The following is a 7751-nucleotide window of genomic DNA, read 5'->3' as shown; positions in this document are numbered from 1 at the left end:
TTGAAATGACAAACGATGAAATGGTCTTTGAGGTTGTTTGTCTCTTGCGACCTGTCGGCCCTTCCCTGTCCTCCACCGAGTACGGCGTTCACATAAAAAGATCACATAAAATCACCTCGGCGTCCAATCAATAAAAACGCAAGCGCCGTGCACACGAGACGGACCGGTCGCAGCCGTCAAGGTCCTCTCGCCACACGAGGCAGCGCCGGTTGGTCCTTGTATAAAAGCAGCGAGTTTGCGACCGCTCCGCCTTCACTGATGAATTCCTTTTTCTCTTATTGACGAGGTTGCCAATATGAGAACGGCAAGGTCGCCGCAAAGATGAAAGGCTTCACCGGCTGATCCGCGCAAATAGAGCGGTCGCTCAGTTGTTTTTGTGATCAAATATGATGAAAAATGACCACAAAAACACTTCACCACATATTTGTGTATTGACTACTTGTGATTGCTTTTATTTTGTATTTGTGTGTTTGCACTGTTTGTCTCGTTTTCTAAATGGATGAAAGTCCATCGGCGACCATTCTTTTTTCACTTCGCTTGAGCAGCAGCCTGACTGGAGCCTGCTGGCAATTCACATTAAGAAAAAATATATATATCAAGCAACCAACCGCCTGTAATTTGACGGGAACGGGTTCGAGTCCACATGGGGGGCATTTGGTCCCTTTTGGGAAGTTTCGAGTCCACTTGGACGGGAAATGTGGTTGCCTGAGGGAGCAATCGAGTCTTCGGCCTTTCTGCACCAGATTTGGCTCCACTTTAGAAGATTGTAGCCCATTCAGAAGTCATAGTGGTCCATGTTCAGACATTCTGATTCTCTTTGAGAACATTGTAGTCCATTTTTGGAAACTTATAGTCCACTTCGGCAATTTTCTATTCCACTTGGAGGAAATTCTGGTATCCAGAGAAAACATTGCTGTCCACTTGGGGAGCAATCGAGATCATTCCACTAGTAAGAGCGTTCTTAAGAACAACTTGCACTAGATTCCGGAAGACTTTACAATATTCTTGGATGTCATTTGATCCGCTTTGAGAGCATTCTCCTCCACTCTCAAACCTTCTGCTTGTCCTAGCTGTTGCGTTGTGTATTACTGGCAGTACCACTCCCTACCAGTAGGTAGCACTACTCTGTACGGGACTTGGAACAGACTACGAGGAGGCTGAGAGAGTGACCGGAGAGAAGAGAAAGAACGAACAAAGAAAAGGAGACAGCCTGCTACCGAGATATGTCGGCGAGTGCTAAATGTAAAAACCTACGTTACAATACGATTAATTTAAAAAGTGATTAAACGGTTCATGGTCTCGTCCGATCATTCAACAATTCAACACTTCCCATTCTTGTTGTTGTCGTGTGTAGAATGCAGTGGCCGAAAATTCCAGGTGATGTTCTGCGCTAAGGTTGGGATTCATTGAAACCAAAGCAATGGCACCCGATGACGGCGTTCTGGCATGGGCCGCGCGGGTGTGATGCCGCGGACAACGAGCGAGGTCGGCGCACTTCATAATAAGCATGGACGGCGCCTCCTTATGGAGCATTGATTACCGATAGGTGCGCTGATAGAGAGGCGCGGGGTAATTACGCTGTGCAAGCAGAGGTCGCTCTGTACAAATATCATCAGTGGCAGATTAGAATGAAAGGCCGAGCTGTAGGCGGGGGGATAGGGGGGGATCAGTATGAAGATGAAGACGAGGATAGAACCGAAGATGTTTTTTTTAAAAGAAATATCAAAGACGCAGCAGGAAATCAAAGGTGACACGAAGCTTGTTTTGCTCTAACAATTGAGAAACATTCAAATCAGCTGTAAGAAATACAAATCCTCGTTCATAGCTTTTTTGGGAGGGGTGGCGGTCATATTTGTGTCAAAGTGTGAAGTGGTGAAAGATAACATGAGCTTCAAAAGACTAATAGGGGGAAATTAATGCTATTTAGCATTAATTTACATTTCTGTTAGTCAGATAGCGATGAATTTTTGTATTCGTCACATTTTGTATGAATCTTCAATATTTATTTTGTATTTTTTATCATTTTTACTGATTTTATTGATTTCAAATTATTATTAAATTTGATCATTATTTTTAACACTGATTTTATTAGCTCCATATTTTACACGAATACTGTATATCATTTTATATGTGTCATTCAGGTATTGTAATTATTATTTATTAGATGTATTGTTTACTGTTCTTTTCTATTATAATGATGTAATTTATTTGTTATGTTTTTGTCTTAATTTCATATACCTTTTTTATTGACTGACTTTTCCATCAAGGAACTAAAACAACAATCACTTATTTTTTAAATGAAAAGTCTAAAAAAGTAATGTTATTAAATAATATGATATGTGATAATATCTGATACTTGGTGCGTCGATACCACATGATAACAAAAGATAACATTCCCAGCGACGTTGCTATCTGACACTGGGTGTTGATACAGTGTCATAACATACAATACACAGAAACGCAAAGTGATATTAATAATTGATGCTGGTAAAATGATGCAATAAATGTCGATTTTTATCTCTCACCCGATGGCTATATTAGCTTTAGCCATCGGAGCAAGAAGCACATGAGGTGTTTTTCTCTCTCCTCAGCAATCCTTCCACAAGCTGATTCCACCAATCCTCCCCCCGCTCCCCACCCCATGACCACATCACCCCCAGCTGGTAACAGCGGGATCCCTCCCAGTAGGTGACGAGCGTGTGACATCCGTATCACCGCGTGAGACGTAGCCCGGGACGTCTGTATTGGCATAAACACAGCGCGATGGCGGGCCAGCCTGTCAGGGGGTTGTCAGCGGAGTCACATCAAGCCCTGGCCAAACGACGGAACCACACCTCGGCATTAACCTGCCGGTTTAGCAGTCTCATTAAAACCCACTTGAAAGGCGGGATTAGCGCCACACACGTACACAGGCGTGCGTGAGTCCTCTTCTCGCCAACATGACACCCTTGGCGGCACCGGGATGCTCCCTTGAAGTGGACCAGGACACCCACGAAACAGTTCTAGAACGAGGATGGGTTGTTCGTGTCCCCGCTGGTCTTACTCAATATTCGGATGAATAATATTTGTGAAAAGGCGAAAAAAAAATCCACCCATTTTGATGCAAGAATGCTCCCGAAATGGAACAGGGTGTTCTCAAAGTGGAGAGGAAGGTCTCCCAAAAGTGAAGCAAATTGTCATGCATGGATGACATCTTGTCTTCTTTTGCACCTCATTTGTCGTAGTTTTGTCATTCACTTCCGGCTTTGTGTCATGACCGTCTTTCTCTCTTCTTCTTTGTGCCCTTCGTTTTGCTCATCGTCGTCTATGACTTCTTTGTTGTTGTTGTCTTCATCATCTTCGCATCATCTCGCCTTGGTTTTTCCTTGCTCATCAGTCTTCTTTTTGTGTTCTTCGTCTTCAACGTTTTCTTTCTCATCGTCTTTGTCCGTGTCGTCGTCATCGTCGTCTTGTTTTCTGCTGAATTACCGAGAAGCGGTGAACATGTCTTGCCTCTCAACAAGCTCTTCTTCGTGATGTCTCGTGGGTGTTAGGTTCATTAACCCACACTCGCTGACCGCCGACCCAAATGAGCCTCGCCCAGCCTTAGCGTAATGGCGACAAATGAGGTAAATAGCACGCCCGCCCCTCGATATTTGCAACACATCCAAGGCCCCCCGTTATCACTCGCTGCTTAATTTCCCAACAAAAGCGGCGAAGGTGTGTCCACAGAGAGGGACGCCTTTGCGTCCCTGCTCTATTTTCATTTCACCGCAATTATCCCGCGCGCAAACTCGGGGGAAGCGCCACGGCTTGGCGGCGTTTGGAGCTGATTGCTTTCATGTGGATATCAAAATGAAAATGCTCGCCGCGTCTGAAATGTTAAAGACTGAACCACCTGAAACTTTCAGCACCAAATGACATTTCACTACAATGTCCCTCCTCCCTCCCCTCTTGCCGGGATCAAGTTGGATCGCTGTCCCGCTGAACACCAGCGCCCCCCGCAGGTGCAAATCCTCTGAACGTTCCTTCTCTGCCCTCCTGGTCACTGTCACCAATGCCGCTATGTGCTTCCAGACTCCATAATAAAATGATAGAATTCAGACGCCTTCCTCTTCACCTGGATCCAGGAAGATTCTCAAATGTGCTTGCTCCCCACCCCCCTTACCCATCGGAGCTTAGAATACAGTGGTCATCATTTAGAACAGGGGTGTCAAACTCATTTTCACATGGTGGGCCACATACGGCCTCAGTAGATGTAAAGTGGACCGGACCGTTAAAACGATACCATACTTTGCTATAAATAACCAAAGCAATATGTATTTCCTTTGTTTTGGTATAAAGAAGCACAAGAACATTAGGAAAATGTTGAAATTTAATGAACATATCTTTTACAAAACATTTCATTAAGCATATTATATTTCCTTCGACAAATGTGCAATTTACTTTTATCATTCACATATAAGCATTGCAACTGATCCCACTGATTATACAAACTTTAACAAGTAATTGGTATTGAAAAATATAATACTGCACTTTAAGATTAAATGAGATTTAAAGAAAGGAAGTTTTAAACCATTTACACATGCATATAAAATCTAAATGTAATCCCTGCCTACACCTTACAAACTAAGGAGAGTGCTATTAAATGTGTAAATGTGAGTGTGCTATTAATAGCATCTGCTTGTCATGGGTCTGTCTCAGTGATGGACTGAGGCTGCTGTTGTCTTCTGATCTGATCAAAACAGTATCCCCTAGCGGATACTAAATGAATTGCAGCTTATTAAAAATATGAATTATGTGTCTTTTATGCATTTTTTTCACTTTTAAATTATCCTGCGGGCCCGATTGACCCTCCTTGCGGGTCGATTCCGGCCCGCGGTCCGTATGTTTGACACCGCAGATTTAGAACACTGGAAAAGACACAGACAGAGGCAAGGGGAACACGCAAAGAACTTCGGAGGAGACATGAAGATGTGAGAGGAGGCAAGAGAAAGCGGGAGGAGGAAAGAGGGAGTGGTCAGTGTTGAGGAGAGAGTGGGACGACACCCAAAGGAGAGCGCTAAAAGAAGGAGGAGGAAGCAAAGGGGGAGAGGAGGAGAAAGGAGGAGACTGGAGGAAGCCAAAGAAGATGACAGAAAGTCAAAGACAAGAGAGGAGGCTGGAGGAGAACGTAGGCGGATTCAGGAGGAGATGGCAACAAAGCAGGGGCCGGTGGATGATGTTGATGTGGAAGATCTCCGAGAGAAGAGGAGGAGGAGAGTGAGTCAGTACCATGAGGAGGCGGGAGGATATTATTAGGGCCACGTGCTTGATGGTCTGCTATTATTAATACAAGTCAACATCGACGTTTCCATAACAGCACGTGCCAAATCAAAACAAAACCAAAAAAAAGGAACAGAAAGTGTTTTAGGAAAATCAGGTGCTGAGTAGTTTTTTGGGGGAGGGGGGGCAGTATTCTTACGGTCCTGTTTGCCATTTCGTCACGTGTAAGGATCATCGCATGAAACATGCAGACATCAGACTGCATTCGCTTCAATGATATCTGGCGCCATCTAGCGTCTTTAATGGGTATGATATCTAGACCCCGAATATAAGACGACCCCCACTTTTTCAGTCTTATTTCAATGCAAAAAATGCCGTCTTATATTCGGGCCAACACCTCAAGAACACGCGATCAACACAGAAATTAAGACCTGGCCTCAATAAACACCGCTCTTCAGCGCAATTAGAAGCGCAATTGGAGACTTCTCCTTTGCTCCGATATCGGCATGTTTCATGGCATGATCCTAATATGATTAGGTTGAAGAAATAAATGCCTCACCTCAATAAACAATCACCTTTTGTGTGTCAACCCCCCCCCCCCACCCTCCTTGGGATAAACTCATTTAATATACTGACCTGCTCTTCAACTCAAAAAAAGTGTCACTGTTTGGAAATGCTCCGCTGACGGGAACTCCACAGGTGAGCTATTATCTAAAGTGAGGCATTCGGTGCACTTCATCTGCGCTTTAAACACTCGTCAAGACATCCGCGTACGGCACCAGAAGTGAAATGTTAGCGCCGAGCCCTTTTATGAAGCTTTGCAGCGTGTGGCAAAAAAAAAAATGAGAGAAAAAGGGAAATGTTAATGAATTGTCAGAGGAGGAGAAGATCAGAGGAGCCAAACGAATTTCATATCACACCAAAAGACTCAGCATTTAATTAAAAGTGGTCTGGAAAAAAAATGGTGACAACAAGGTTCGCTTCCAGCAAATTAAATAAGTCAATTACCGGAGCCCCCCCGGCAAGGGGGCAGGGCGGGGGAGAAATGGCCGGAGAGACAAAAAAGACCCGAGAGACGACTCCATGGCTGAAAGGCCCACGCTTTGGAAGCCGGGCCCCCAAGCGGGCCTCCTCTATGGCGCTCGCGGCGCTTACTCACGCCCTCAACCTCCGCTGCGCCTCCACGCTCGCTCGCCAACACAGATTATTCCAGGAAAAATCGTGCGCGGAGCAGGTTTTCTCTGCAAGGCAACACGCAGTGCTCCGCTCGACTATCCTGGCCACTATTAATGCTCCCTTTTGACTTATTAAAATGCTCTCATGGCAGCGGTGAACGTTTTTGAATATTGTTGAGTTTAAAACTCCTTCAATCCCAGCCATTTTCACTGGAGCAAACCCCCTCAATCCCAGCGTTTTACTGGATTTTGACTGATCTTGCAAGGCCCACCGAATATTTGGTTCTAATGATATATAAACAAGGAGCCGACCAAAATAAAGTTTGGACTCTCTTCTTTCAGCAGGAAAAAAATTGGTTTCCATCTTCAGGAATCGGCATTCCAAAATGGCTAAATTTCATGAAAATTGTGATTTCAGGGCAAAAAAAAATTAGAAAAGGAGCTTTTTTGTAAAAGCATGCATTTCAAGCACGTGAGGCACCACTGCCACCTACTGTTCACTTTTTTACATGATTTACAATCCAAACGTCTTATTCTCATTTACAGATTGCATCAGACCCTCCTACTCTCTATGATGCAAAAAAAAAGACATGTGCAAGTACGTCCTTGGTAGGCGGGGCCTAATTTTAAAAAGAAATACACGTACGTCTTGTGGAATTAAAGAGTTCAGAAGAAACAATATTGAAAACGGTGTTGTTCAAGGATACACAACACAAAACGGGAACAAAAATCAGTTCAAAGGAGTGGAACGTAGCCAAAACGTTTGATTTAACAACAATTTTGGTGCGTCCGGTCATGATGTGACAAGTCCACCAAATGTGTTGATTAGTGAAACTGGTTTTGGTGCCTCTCTGGTTTTTTTTCTGACTTTACAGGTGGCACAATGTAATTCATTGGCTTGAAATGGCCACTTCAACACCAAATTTCTGTCTTCCTTTTCAATTTTTCACAAAAATCTTGTAACTTTTTGCTGCTGAAGGTAGTGTGGTGGCTCTTTTGTTTTTTGGGGCTTTTTTTCCCTGACTTTCCAGTTTGAGTGAGTGAGTTTCTTTCTGTGGAACTATTGTGCTGACTGCAGTGTTAGCACTCAGTCAGCAGGGCGCACTAGAGTCACACTCCAGGCGAGTGTTTGCTTTTTTTTTTCTCCAGGTCAGACAAAGTTTACCCCGGCCACTCAAGTTGAGCACTTGGAAGTTCTCATGGCGGGGATGTGAGAGTCAGCAGTCCACCCTCGAGGAAAAGAAAAACAAAAAAAACCGAAGTCTTCCTGAGTGCGTGCGTCCGAGGCGAGTTGGTAAGCGAGCGTTCATATGAGTGTGCGGGGATGAATAT

Source organism: Hippocampus zosterae, chromosome 17, assembly GCF_025434085.1.
Source record: "Hippocampus zosterae strain Florida chromosome 17, ASM2543408v3, whole genome shotgun sequence".
Lineage (NCBI taxonomy): Eukaryota > Metazoa > Chordata > Actinopteri > Syngnathiformes > Syngnathidae > Hippocampus > Hippocampus zosterae.
Note: the sequence above shows the minus strand (reverse complement) of the source record.